Source organism: Triturus cristatus, chromosome 10 (assembly GCF_964204655.1).
Source record: "Triturus cristatus chromosome 10, aTriCri1.1, whole genome shotgun sequence".
NCBI classification, from domain to species: domain Eukaryota; kingdom Metazoa; phylum Chordata; class Amphibia; order Caudata; family Salamandridae; genus Triturus; species Triturus cristatus.
In genome coordinates, this window is record NC_140593.1 from 997,843,778 (window position 1) to 997,858,193 (window position 14,416).

Here is a 14,416-nt window from a genome sequence, read left to right on the forward strand (position 1 = left end):
AATGTATCGAGAAATTCCCAATGTTAATATATGAGAGGAGTAGGCCTTACAATAGTGAAAAACGAATGTAGGTGTTTTTCACTACAAGGACATGCAAAACGTAAAAGTACATGTCCTACCTTTTAGTAACATAGCACCCTATCCTATGGGCTATCCTCAGCCTACATTAGGGGTGACTTATGTGTAATAAAAGAAGTTTAAGGCTTAGCAAGCGTTTTCTTTTAATACCAAGTCAACATGGCAGTACAACTACACACACACAGGCTCTGCAGTGGTAGGCCTGAACATGTTTAAAGGGCTACTGGTGTGGGTGGCACAATCAGTGCTGCAGACGCACTAGTAGCATTTAATTTACAGGCCCTGGATATATGGTATAATACCACTGTACAAAATACTTACCAGAACATTAAATATGCCAGTTGTGTATACACCAATGTTTCCATGTTTAAGGGAGAAGCGCATGCACTTCAGCACTGGTAAGGTGCTCAAAGTCCTACGGCCAACAAAAAGAATCAGCAAAAAGAGGAGGTAAGCAGGCAAAAGGTTTGGGAGAAGACAACCCTAAGGCTGGCAGGTCTAATAGTATGGTATAGAAATCTGTGTGTCTGAGTATTGAAGTCAGTCTGATCTCTTTTGGAAACCCCTGGTCTGCCAGGGTACAAGAAGGAGAGCTAGAAAAGTTTCTCAAACACTGGAAGTGCATCGCCTGCATTCCTGTGGCTAGACAGTGGAGAAACCCTTAATGCATCACAAAGTATAGCAAACTTTACAGCAACTTTTGTTGTTCAATCTATGAGCAGCGTTATTGTAGATGGAAGATGTGAGTGTAGAGTGCACTCAATCTGCATTTTCTTGCACAAAATATAAGCAGCACTAGGAGATAAATTTGCAATAAAAATTAGCCGTGTGGGATGCACACAAAAATGAGATGTACAGTGTTAATAAGGAAGATAGATGCTTACCAATGTAAAAGAGCCTGCTGTGAGAGACACATGAGATGCTCACAGAAGATCAGTATAGTGAGATCTGCAGAATGAGGTGTGTGGCAAAGCTCAGATATGAGGCGTTAGTGATGAACACCGGAAACCTAGTATTTGTATGTGAACCTTACAAATGAATACAGTGGGTGGAGGGTCACAAATGAGTAGTGTGTGGGATGCACTAAAGCACAAAAACGTTATACGGGGGTCCACAAAAACTATAAAATAAAAACTAGCAAATATGCCTTGAGCTAGGATTATCTGAGCCAAAATATTGAGCACTTAATTCAAACAATGATTGAAGGAATGGAGGCCTTGCTCAAGACTATGATGATTTATTTACAAGTGACATTGGGAGAGTTGCGTATCAACAGTGAAGTAATCTTCGGTGAATAGTTATTGCTACCAAGGAAAGAGTTCAGATGGGCAGGATAACTTGGATATGGGTGGTGCTGCTCTAGAAGATGAGTCAGGAGTGTCCAACACCAATGACTCTGCTTCGGAGCATGTCCAGAAGGAGTCTGAAGACCCCTTACTGGAGAACCCTAGTCCCCCAGGGAACTGTTCTAGTGACAGAGGGATGCACTGGAGTTAGGACCACATTTGTCCCTCCTGGGAGGGTACAAAGAGTTCAGGGGAGGTCCAGGCCCTCCTCAGTTAATTCAACCTCCTCTGCCACTTCAATAGGAACCTCAATCTCTAGAAAGAGGGTGGATTCTTTAGGAAGGGAATACCACCTGCTCAAACATGAGAGCCAAGCACAGACTCAAGAAGGAACAGTTGGCCCTGGATAAGGAAACCCTAGGCGCCCAGAGGGCTAGGAAGAATTTTGTTTTAGAATCCCCTTGAGGCAGCACTAGTGATCCTAGAGTTAGGGAACACTTCTTTGAAACTGGGAACTTGAGCAGGCTAGTCACTCCTTACCAGGCAGGTTATGACATCTTTAAGTGGATTACTGCTTTAGAGAGGGCCTGTAAAGTTCAGAAGGTTCCTCAGGCACAGTGGGCAGCTTCCCTGTGGCTCTCCTTTGCTAACAAAGGTAGAGAAACTCTTGACTGTAAAGGAAGAAGATGCAGACAATTACAAAGTCTTGAAGAGTGCCCTCATAGATGGGTTTGGGTTAACCACTGAGCAATACAGGGTTACATTTTAAGGCACAACTGAAGGCACACACGCACGACTGGGTAGATTTTGTAGATAGGGCTATTAAGGCTATGGAAGTCTGGCTTCATGGAAGAAACGTGCAAGATTATGAAGGACTGTATAATTTACTTGTGAGGGAACACTTCCTTAACTGTCCAAATCAGCAACTGCACCAGTACCTGGTGGACTCGTATGTTCCCTCTCCCCAAGAATTGGGAAAGAAGGCAGACAAATGGGTCCGCACCAGGGGGAAACAAAATTTTCATGGTGGTGGTGACCAGAAGAAGCAAGATTATTCAAAGGCCCAAGAGAAAGGTGGGGGGAAATCTAAAGAAAAGAAAGTCTTCTGAAGGTCCTCAAAACGCTTCCTCTAGGGGTAGGTCCCAGTTCTCTTCATCCTCCAACAAGAAACCTTGGTGCTCTTTGTATAAAAAAAAAAGAAAAAAAAAAAAAAAAAAAAAAAAAGAAGACCATAGGGCGAAGGATGCGAATTGCTCTAAATCTAGCACCAATACTGCTACTACTACTCCTAAACCTCCTAGTGCCCCTAGCAATAACACTAATAGTAGTAGTGGCCCCAAGGGTTTATCTCGGTTAACCTTGGGGACTGAAGTGGAATATGGCCTAGTCGGGACACCCACAAGGCTGTTTTAGTCTGTGATGGTGGTACGGAGCTTGCCACCCTTATTGTAAGTCCCACTAACTTGGGAAAACACAGACACCACGTCTCATCAATGGTCAGGAAGCTCTAGGTTACAGGGATATAGGTACTAGTGTCACAATGGTGACAGGGAAACTTGTGTCTCCTTAGCAGATTCTACTTGGTCATATTTACCAAGAGACCAGTGCTAGTAATGTCAGGACAGATCATTCCATGGCAGTTGTCATTCTCGGCTGGGGAAAGGTAACTGCCCCAAAGAGTTGTGACATCCTCAGATCTACCTGTGGACTGTCTACTGGGCAATGATTTGGAAACTTCAGCCTGTCTGAGGTGAGTTCAGGACTCATGCAGAGATTATAGAAATTTCAGCCAGTGCCTTTGCTGTCACTAGGGCTCAGGTCACGAAGTTAGGCACCGAGGGAGCCCTGGATCCTGAAAAAAGGAACCAGCCAGCTCCAAAGAGAAGGAGCAGGAAGGGTAAAGATGTATTCTCCTCTCAGACTCCCAATGAGAATCAGTCTCCTGGGGAGATGATCTCCGTACCTGTGGAGGAACTGTCCCAGAGGAGCTTGAGTCTGGAGCAGAAGGTCAGCCCTTCTCTCGAACAACTCAAGACAGCAAGCTGCTGCTGAAGAAGCAGGGAATGCCAGTGTGTCCCACAGGACTTATTGGGAAGATGGGCTCCTGTTGACTGAAAGTAGAGACCCCAAACCTGGTGCCACCAGGAGGTTGGTTATACCTCAGAGGTTCAGGTGTTTCCTATTGACCATGGCACACAACATTCCCCTTGCTGGACATCTTGGACAAAGCAAGACTTGGGGCAGGCTTGTCCCTCACTTTCACTGGCCCCACATGTATGAAGACACTAAGTAGTTGTGTCACTCCTGTGTCACCTGCCAAGCCAGTGTTGAGTCAGGTGGCACAAAAAAGCCCTCTTAATCCCACTACCAGTGGTTGGGGTTCCCTTTGGGAGGGTAGAATTAGACATTGCAGGTCCCATAAACCTTCCAACAGCATCTGGAAATAGTTTAATCTTAGTGGTGGTGGTGGACCATGCCACTAGATATCCAGAGGCTATTCCCCTTAGGACCACAACAGCGCCTGTAGTGGCGAGGGCCCTCCAGGGAATCTTTTCCAGAGTTGGGATCCCTAAGGTCTTGTAAGACAGAGGTACTAACTTCATGTCTAGCTACATCACTGCTATGTGGAAAGGGTGGCGTTAACTATAAGTTTACAACACCATACCGTCCACAGGGCTATGGGCTCGCTGAAAGGTTCAACATGCGCCTCAAAAGGTATGATCATGGGACTCCCAGAAAAGCGGAGGCAAAAATGGTATGTCTTACTACCTTGCCTTCTCTTTCCCTACAGAGAGGTTCCTGAGAAGGGATTGGGCTACAGCAAATTTGAACATCTGTTTTGACATCCAGTTAGGGATCCATTATGTCTAGACAAAGTATGATAAGAGCAACCTCTCAAGCCTCCTAAACAAGACATCGTATACTATGTTCTGGGCCTGTGTTCTTGCATGGCTGAGCACATGAAGCAGGCCAGCAAAAAACCTTGAGGCCAGCCACCAAGAGCTTCAGAAAGCTTGGCATTACCAAAAGGCTGTTTTGATTGTTAACCCCTTCAGGGCAGAAAGTATGGGTGTTGGAGCCTGTGGCCTCAGCTGCTCTCCAGGACAAGTGAAGTGGCCCTCACACTATATAGGAAAAGAAAGTTAAGGTCACCTACTTATTAGACCTATGTACTCCAAGAAGTCCCCATAGGGTACTCCTTGTGAATCACTTGAAACCTATTGTTGACAGGACTGACAGGACCTTGCTCATGGCCACTGAAAAGGGACAGGAGGAAGAGAGTGACACTCTTCCCCTCCCTGATCTCGTCTCTCTGGATCCTGTTGATGGATCAGCTGAAGGAGTAGTCTTGGCGGACAGCCTCACTGATCAACAGCAAGATGTTTGCAGACAGGTTCCTAGTCACTTTCCTGGTCTCTTTTCTATGACACCCAGTCAAACCACCTGGTGTAACCATGAAGTGGGTACAGGTGACAGCCTGCCTGCGAAGAGCAAAATTTACAGACAGTCTGAACATGTCAGAGATTGAGTCAGGACAGAGGTCCAAAAGTTTCTGGGGGTGGGGTTCATTGAGCCTTCAGATAGCCCAGTCCTGTAGTCAGTGTACAAAAACCTCACACCCAGGATGGTAAGAGAGATGTGGTTTTATGATGACTTTAGAGCCCTCAATAAAGTTACTAGGACTGATGCCCATCCAATTCCAAGTGCAAAAAGAACAATTGATGGACAGAATGCAGAAGAAAGTCATACATTCACCCCAGTACAGAGATCTGGGCCTAAATCCATAGTTTTTTTGCTCACCATGCCATTCCAGTTTGGACCCAGCCATATGCAAATCAGTATTGACCCTGCACCCAATGGGAACAGTCCAGCCCGAACTACCAGGCCAGGTCCTCCCTGGACTGGAAACAAGCATCCTAGGACCTGTTACGGAGCCACTGGAATCAAGCTATCCTGGCTGAAGAGGGGTGAAACCCAGAAACCAGTCCTAGGATGCTTGATTCCAGTCCAGGGAGGACCTGGCTTGGCAGTTCGGGCTAGACTGTTCCCATGAGGCACAGGGTCAAGACTGATTTGCATATGGCCAGGTCTAAACTGGGGTGGCATGGTGAGCAAAAGCATGATGGATTTAACCCAGATCTCTGACTGGGGGGGGAATGTTTTGATTTGTTCTGCATTCCGTCCATCAGTTGTGGGTCTTTGGCATCCAATTCCAAGGGCAGATGAACTGATTGATACTTTGGCCTCTGCCAAATATCTCAGTGCATTTGACCTGACTGCTGGTTATTGGCAAGTCAGACTCTATGGGGGATACCAAACCAAAAACAGCTTTTTCGACCCAGAGTGGACATTATCAATTTATTGTGATGCCTTTTGGTTTGCAAAATGTACCTGCCACATTTCAGAGGCTGCTGAATAAAGTCTGCACAGGTCTGTAACCCTATAGTGCAGCATATCTAGATGATGTAGCTGTCTTTAGCACCACCTGGGAGAATCACCTTGTCCACCTCAAAAACGTACTCAAGGCCCTTGCAGAAGGCAGGCCTCACTATCAAGGCCACAATCTGCCAGAATGGGCAGAGCAATGCTGAGTACTTGGACCACCTTGTAGGTGGAGCCCAAGTTCACCCATTGGAGAGCACAATTCAGACCATCATGGACTGGATTGCTCACACTACCCAGACTCAGTTCAGAGCTTTTTTTTAGCCTAACTGGGTACCACAGAAGATTCGTTAACGGTTATGGATCCATAGTGACACCCCTTAATGATGTCACCTCAAAAAAAATGCCTAAGAAAGTTCAGTGGACATTTTGCTGTCAGAAGGCTATTGATGACCTGAGGTAAGTCATGTGCTCTGCTACAATTCTGCAAAGCCTGGACTACTCCAACCAATTTTCCGGACAGATGCTTCTGAGACAGGGATAGGTACAGTATTGTTACAGCTTAATGCAGAGGGCCAGGATCAACAGTAGGTTATCCAAGCAGAAGGTTGATCCCCTAGGGAGAAGCATTGATCAGCTCTTGAGAGGGAGGCCTTTGCTGTGGACTGGACCTTAAAGTTGAGGCCATACCCGTTTGGTATTCACTTCATTGTTCAGATAGACCATAAGCCCCCCTTATGGCTTAAACAGATGAAGGATGAAAACCCCAAACTTTTGAGGTGGTCCATTCCCCTGTAGGGGATGAATCTTTCAGTGGAACATAGACCTGGGAGTAACCATGCCAATGCAGATGGACTTCCCAGATATTTCCACTTAGAAAATGTAGACTCAACTGGGAAATAATTAGTCTCATGTCCTTACCTTGAGTGGGGGCAGGGGGCTGTGTAGGAAAGTGGGATCTGGTTTCATGGTTACCCCCACTTTTTGCCTGGTGCTAGTGTGTTTTGACTGTAGTCTGCTGGGATCCTACTAATCAGGACCCCAGAAACTGACCTCTCCCCTTAATTTTCTCTGAAAAGTACTTTGATGCACCCACAATGGCTACTTGTGTACTATTATAAATCAGTAGTATATGGTACTAAGGTACCCAGGGCATGGGTGCACCAGGGGTCTCCCATGGGCTGCAGCATGTATTGTGCCACCCATGGGAGTCCACTTAAACTGTGACTACAGGCCTGCCATTGCAGCCTGTGTGAGATGATGCTTGCACATCACACGACAGATATAACTTTCCTTAAATTTGTGGTAACTCCACTTATAAACCTATAGGTCACCCCTGTTGTAGGCAGGGTGCTTGGTTACAAGTGTGAGGGTGCCCCTGCATGAGCAGGACATCCCTACAAATGCTGAGTCTGGTCTCCAGGCTTTAAATGTGCAGTCAGCCATTTTAAGGTATATAGTGGAGACATCAGTCATTACAAGATATCTAACTATATAATGGCTGCACTGAAACTGGTCATGTTTGGTATCAAACATGTTGGAATCATACCCAAATACCGATTCCAGTGCTAGTAGTATGATCCCATGTACCGGGGGGCTCCTTAGAGGACCCCCCTGTACTCCTGGTAACAGCCTATCAGGGTCTACCAGCAGCTAGTGCTGCTGCCGACCACAGACACAATTCTGCCCTCCTCCTACTGAGCGGAGCACAAGCAGGGGAAGGTAGAACAATAGGTTTCCCGTCACAGGGAGCTTTGACCACCTCCCAGATAGCACTTAGTGAATTGGGCTGGGGTGGGGGCGCTTTCCAGTGGCACCAGACTGCTTTGAAGGGCACATTTGGTGCCCTGCGTTCATAGTCTGGTTTGAGCCAGTTCAGAAACCCTTGGTTCCCGCTCTGGTGCGAAACCCGACAAAAGACAGAGGAGCGTTCTTCCCTCTGCCCAGCCCCTCCTCTGGGAGGGATCCCAGAGTCGTTCCAACCCTTTCCTTAGGGTACTTAAGGGCTCCCCTGTGGGTGGGTCTTCAGATTCGTCGTGGAACAGGACTCACCTCTGAAACCAAGACACTCTTCAACCGTCTGGACACTTTGACTTCGTCGGACTTCGACTGGAACGGAGACAGCATCGAGGAAGACTGCTGCTGCTCCTGGTCTCGTCTCGCTGTTCTTCAAGTCATTTGTGTCGTCTGGGTCTGTGCTTCATCCAGAGTCTCCAGAAGGCCTGTGGGCATCAAGGACATGTGAAGTAATCTCCCTTGGAGGGTAGTCACTACCCTGAATCTGCAGGCACCGCAACAAAGCTGACCAGTCTGCTGCTCCTGTCATCCTACGGACTTCCCGAGGACCAGCAACACAGGTGGTGGTTCTGCAGCTCCCTACAGACCTAATCTGACTTCTGTGCATTTTTGAGGACAGTATCCCTCATGGAAGATGCAGGGACTAAACCCCTGTGCACCCAGTCAACTTTTCGTTGCCAAGGCTAGTTGGTTCTGCACTCCAAAGATCTTCGGCCTACAAGAAGCTTCAGCCTCTAGCACCTCACCCCTCAAAGATCAGCATCCTCACTGCGTCCTCTGCACCGTGGGTCTCCATCTTTGGTGAGCTGCCTGAGGTCCTCTCGCAACTCCTGTGCCTTCAACCTGTGGGTCCTCTCGAGGGTCTTCCTTTGCTTCAGTGGGCTCCCCTGCTTGCTCAGGGCCTGCTCTGTCTCTCCTACACTTGGTGAGTCCCTTGGACCGTGCTGGTCTCAATGTTTGCATCTTTTCGCTTTCCATGGCAGTTGCGGCTACCAAGGCTTGTTGGTTCTCCCACCGGACACCAGCACTAGATATGAGACAGCTCATGCACGGCTTCTTGTCTTCCTCAGCATTGCCTGGTCCTCACGACTGCAGCGACAAAGTCACAGTCTTCACTCTTGAACCTCCCAACATCGGTGGGCATTGTGCTTCTGTGCCTCCTGGTTACTTCCAAGTGGCATAGTCTGTCCCCTCTGCTTGCAGGTTCTCTTCTTCAAGAACGCAATCTTGGATTCTACTGTACTCCATCACAGGCTTCTCCAGAGGAATCTTCTTCGAAGTTCTCCATTGTCGTCTACGGCTGGTTCGGACGTCACTTCACCTTTATGCACCAGCTTCTCTGATGCAGGTAACCTGGTACCTGGGGCATTCACTGATGAGTGGGCTCTCCAAACTCTTGTCTGTCCCGTGGATGCATAGGGGTGAAGTGACGTCAGAACCTGCCGTAGATGACAATGGAGCACTCCGAAGATGCCTCTGGAGAAGCCTGTGATGGAGTCCAGTGGAATCCAAGATTGGGTTCATGAAGAAGAGATCCTGCAAGCAGAGGGGACAGAGTCTATGCCACTCAAAAGTGACCAGGAGGCAAAGAAGCTCAATGCCCACCGATGTCAGGCGGTTCAAGAGTGAAGACTGAGACCTTGTCGCTGCAGCTCTGAGGACCAGGCAATGCTGAGGAAGACCAGGAGCCATGCACAAGCTGTCCCATATCGGGTGTTGGTGTCCGGTGGGAGCACCAACAAACCTTGGTAGCCGCAACTGGCGTGGAAAGCGAAAAGATGCAAACATTGGGACCAGCACAGTCCAAGGGACTCACCAAGTGCAGGAGAGTTAGAGCAGGCCATGAGCAAGCAGGGGAGCCCACTGAAGCAAAGGAAGACCCTCAAGAGGACCCATAGGCCGAAGGCACAGCAGGAGTTGCAAGAGGACCTCAGGCAGCTCACCAAAGAAGGAGACCCACGGTGCAGAGGATGCAGTGAGGATGCTCATCTTTGAGGGATGAGGTGCTAGAGGCTGAAGCTTCTTGTAACCCGAAGATCTTTGGAGTGCAGAACCAACAAGCCTTGGCAACGAAAAGTTGACGCGGTGCACAGGGGTTTGGTCCCAGAAGCTTTCATGAGGGATACTGTCCTCAAAATTGCAGAGAAGACAGGTTGGGTCTCTAGGGAGCTGCAGAACCACCACCTGTGTTGCTGGGCCTCTGGAAGTCCGTAGGACGACAGGAACAGCAGACTAGTCAGCTTCATTGCGGTGCCTGCAGATGCAGGGGGGAGTGACTCCTCCACTCCAAGGGAGATTACTTCAGATGTCGTCGATGCCCACAGGCCCTCTGGAGAATCTGGATGAAGCACAGACACAGATGACTTGAACAGAGAGACCAGGATAAGCAGTCTTCCTCAATTCTGTCTCGGTTCCAGTCGAAGTTCGACGAAGTCAAAGTGTCCAGACGGTCGAAGAGTGTCTTTGTTTCAGAGGAGAGTCTTGTTCCACAACAAATCTGAGGACCCACCCACAGGTGAGCCCTTAAGCACCCTAGGGAAAGGGTTGGAATGACTGTGATCCCTCCCAGAGGAGGGGCTGAACAGAGCGAAGAACGCTCCTCTGTCCTTTGTCAGGTTTTGCACCAGAGCGGGAACCAAGGGTTTCTGAACTGGCTCAAACCAAAGTATGCAAGGAGGGCACCAAATTTGCCCTTCAAAGCAGTCTGGTGCCGCTGGAAAGCGCCCCCACCCGAGCCCAATTTATTAAGTGCTGTGTGGGAGGTGATCACACCTCCCTGTGAGTGGAAACCTATTTTTCTACCTTCCCCCTGCTTGAGCTCAGCAGCAGGAGGAGGGCAGAATCAGGTCTGTGGTCAGCAGCAGCACTAGCTTGCTGTCAGCCCCTGAAAGGCAGTTACCGGGAGTACATGGTGGTCCCCTAAGGAGCACCCCAGTACATAGGATCATATTTTCAGTACTGGAATCGGTGTTGGGGTATGATTCCAACATGTTTGATACCAAACATGACCAGTTTCAGTGCAGTCATTATATAGTTAGACATCTCATAATGACGGATGTCTCCACTATATACCATAAAATGACTGACCGCACTTACAAAGCCTGGAGAAAAGACTCCGGAGTTTGTAGGGGTGTCCTGCTCATGCAGAGGCACCCTTACACTTGTAACCAAGTACCCTGCTTACCACAGGGGTGACTTCTAGTTTTATAAGTGGAGTGACGACCTCAGATATAAGGAAATTCATATCTGTTGTGAGCGGTGCAAGCACCATCTCAAACAGGCTGCAGTGGCAGGCCTATAGTCAGAGTTTAAGTGGACTCCCATGGGTGGCACAATACATTCTGCAGCCCATGGGAGAACCCTGGAGTACCCATGCCCTGGGTACCTTAGTACCATATACTAGCGACTTATAAGGGTACATCAGTGGCCAGTTCTGCATGTACCAAAGTACTTACCAGAGCCATTTAAGGGGAGAGATCACAGTTGCTGGGGTCCCCGATTAGCAGGATCGCAGCAGTCTGCAGTCAAAATACACTGAGAACAGGCAAAAAGTGGGGGTAAGCATGAAACAAGATCCTACTTTCCTACACAGCCCCCCACCCAGTAAGGACACAGGACTAACCATTTCCCAGTCGATTCTACATTTTCTCAGGGGAAATATCTGGAAAGTCCACTTGCGTTGGCATGGTTACTCCCAGGTCTATGTTCCACTGAAAAGTCTATCCCACCTCAAAAGTTTGGGGTTTTCACCCTTCATCTGTTTAAGCCATAAAATGGGCTTATGGTCTGTATGAACAATAAAGTGAGTGCCAAACCGGTATGGCCTCAACTTCAAGGTCCAGACCACAGCAAAGGCCTATCGTCTCAAGAGCTGATCAAAGCTTCTCCCTAGGAGATCAATCTTCTGCTTCGAAAAGCCACTGCTTGATCCTGGCCCTCTACATTAAGCTGTAATAATACTGCACCTATCCCTATCTCAGAAGCATCTGTCCAGAAAATGGTTTGAAGTAGTCAGGACTTTGCAGAATTGGAGTACAGCACATGGCTTTCTTCAGGTCATCAAATGCCTTCTGACAGCTAAATTTCCACTGAACTTTATTAGGCATTCTTTTGGAGGTGAGATCTTTAAGGGGTGTCACTATGGATCCACAACCCTTAACGAATCTTCTGTAGTACGCGGTCAGGCCAAAGAAAGCTCTGAACTGAGTCTGGGTAGTGGAAGCAATCCAGTTCTATGATGGTTTGAATTTTGCTCTCCAATAGTTGAACTTGGCCTCCATCTACAAGGTCGCCCAAGTACTCAACCTTGCTCTGCCCTATCTGGCACTTTATGGCCTTGATAGTGTAGTCTGCCTTCTGCAAGGGCCTCAAGTACATTTTTGAGGTGGACAAGGTGACTCTCCCAGATGAAGCTAAAGACGGCTATATCATCTAGATATGCTGCACTACAGGCTTCCAGACCTGTTAAGACATTATTCGCCAGCCTCTGAAATGGGGCAGATGCATTTTGCAAACCAAACGGCATCACAATAAATTGATCATGTCCACTGGGGGTTGTAAATGTGGTTTTTGGTTTGGCATCTCCATAGAGTCAGACTTGCCAATAACCAGCAGTCAGGTCAAATGTACTGAGATATTTGGCAGAGGCCAAAGTATCAAACATTTCATCTGCCCTTGGAATTGGATGGGCATCAGTCCTAGTGACTTCATTTAGGCCTCTGTAGTCAACAAAAAACCTTATATCTCTCTTACCATCCTGGGTGTGAGGTTTTGGTACATGGATTACAGGACTAGCCAAAGGGCTAAATGAAGACTCAATGACCCCCAACTCCAGAATCTTTTGGACCTCTGTCCTGATGCAATCTCTGACTTGGTCAAACTGCCTGTAAATTGTGCTCTTGACAGGCAGGCTGTCACCTGTGCCCACTGCATGGATACACCAGGTGGTGACTGAGTATCAGAGAAAAGAGACCAGGAAACTGACTGAGAACCTGTCTGCAATCAGCTTCCAGTTGATCGGTGAGGCGGTCAGCCAAGCCTACCCCTTCAACTGATCCATCACCAGGGTCCAGAGAGACGAGATCAGGGAGGGGAGAGGATCACTCTCTTCCTCCTGTCCCTTATCAGTGGCCATGAGCAAGCTCATGTCAGTCCTGTCAACAAAAGGTTTCAGGTGATTCACAAGGAGTACCCTGTGGGGACTTCGTGGAGTACATAGGTCTGCTAAGTAGGTGACCATACCTTTCTTTTCCAGAATAGTGTGGGGGCAACTTCACTTGTCCTGGAGAGCTGATGGGGCCACAGGTTCCAACAACCACACTTTCTGTCCTGGCTGGTAAACAATCATAACAGCCTTTTGGTCGTGCCAAACTTTCTGAAGCTCTTGGCTGGCCTCAAGGTTTTTGCTGGGCTTCTTCATGTGCTCAGCCATGCAAGAAGACAGGCCCAGAACATAGTCTACAATGCCCTGTTTAGGAGGCTTGAGATGCTGCTAGCATCATACTTTGTCTAGACATAATAGACCCCTAACTGGATGTCAAAACAGAAGTTCAAATGTGCTGTAGCCCACCCCTTCGGAGGAACCTCTCTGTAGGGAAAGAGAAGGCAAGGTAGTAAGACATACCATTTTTACCTCAGCTTTTCTGAGAGTCCCATGATCATACCTTTGAGGGTCTTGTTGAACCTTTCAACAAGCCCACTGCCCTATAGATGGTATGGTGTGGTAAACTTATAGCTAACACCAAACTCTTTCCACATAACAGTGGTGTAGCTAGACAAAGTTAGTACCTCTGTTTGACAAGACCTTAGGGAACCCAACTCTGGAAAAGACAACCAGGAGGGCCCTCGCCACTAAAGGTGCTATAGCGGTCCTACGGGAAATAGCCTCTAGATGTCTAGTTGCATGGTCCATCACCACGAAGATAAAACTATGTCCCGATGCTGCTGGGGGGTTTAAGGGACATACAATGTCTATCCCTACCCTCCCAAAGGGAACCCCAACCACTGGCAGTGGGATTAAGGGGGCCTTTGTAGTGCCACCTGACTTAACACTGACTTAGCAGGTGACACAGGTGCGACAAAACTCATTGGTGTCTTCAGACATGTGGGGCCAGTGATAGTGAGGGACAAGCCTGCACCAAGCCTTGCTTTGCCCAAGATATCCTGCAAGGGGAATGTCGTGTGCAAGGGCCAATAGGAAACCCCTGAACTTCTGAGGTATGACCAACCTCCTGGTGGCACCAGGCTTGAGGTCTCCACTTTCAGAAAACAGGAGCCCATCTTCCCAATAAGTCCTGTGGGACACACTGTCATTCCCTGCTTCCTCAGAAGCAGCTTGCTGTTCGAGTGAGTTGTTCAAGAGAAGGGCAGGCCTGCTGCTCCAGACTCAAGTCTTCCCTGGAAGGACTCCTGCCCCCAGTCGCTCCCTCTTGTCAGGCCCAAGCTCCTCTGGGACAGTTCCTTCACAGGTACTGTAATCATCTCCTTCAGGAGACCGATTCTCACAGGGAGTCTGAGAGGAGGATAAATCTTTCCCCTTCCTGCCCCTCTTTTGGGAGCTAGCAAGTTCCTTTTTTCAGGACTCAGGTCTCCTTCAGTGCCTAACTTCTTGGCCTGAGCCCTAGTGACAGCAAAGACACTGGCTGAAATTCCCATCATTTTTGCATGAGTTCTGGTCACTTAGTAAATATGACCAAGTAGAACCTGCTTAGGAGAGGAGTTTCTTTCACCATAGTCACACTGGCACCTGTATCCCTGTAAGCTACAGCTTCTGGACTATTGATGAGGCTGGTGTCTGTATGTTCCCAAGTTTACTTACAATAAGGGTGGCAAGCTCAGTGCCACCATCACAGACAAACAACCTTCGTGGGTGT

The 14,416-nt window shown here is 48.2% G+C and overlaps 1 protein-coding gene across 2 annotated transcripts in view; it reads right to left on the reverse strand.

Annotated features, from left to right (window-relative positions):
- Nucleotides 1-14,416, reverse strand: part of SHMT1 (serine hydroxymethyltransferase 1) — a 174,822-nt gene that overhangs the window by 74,757 nt on the left and 85,649 nt on the right. The gene's annotated exons all lie outside the window — the stretch shown is intronic.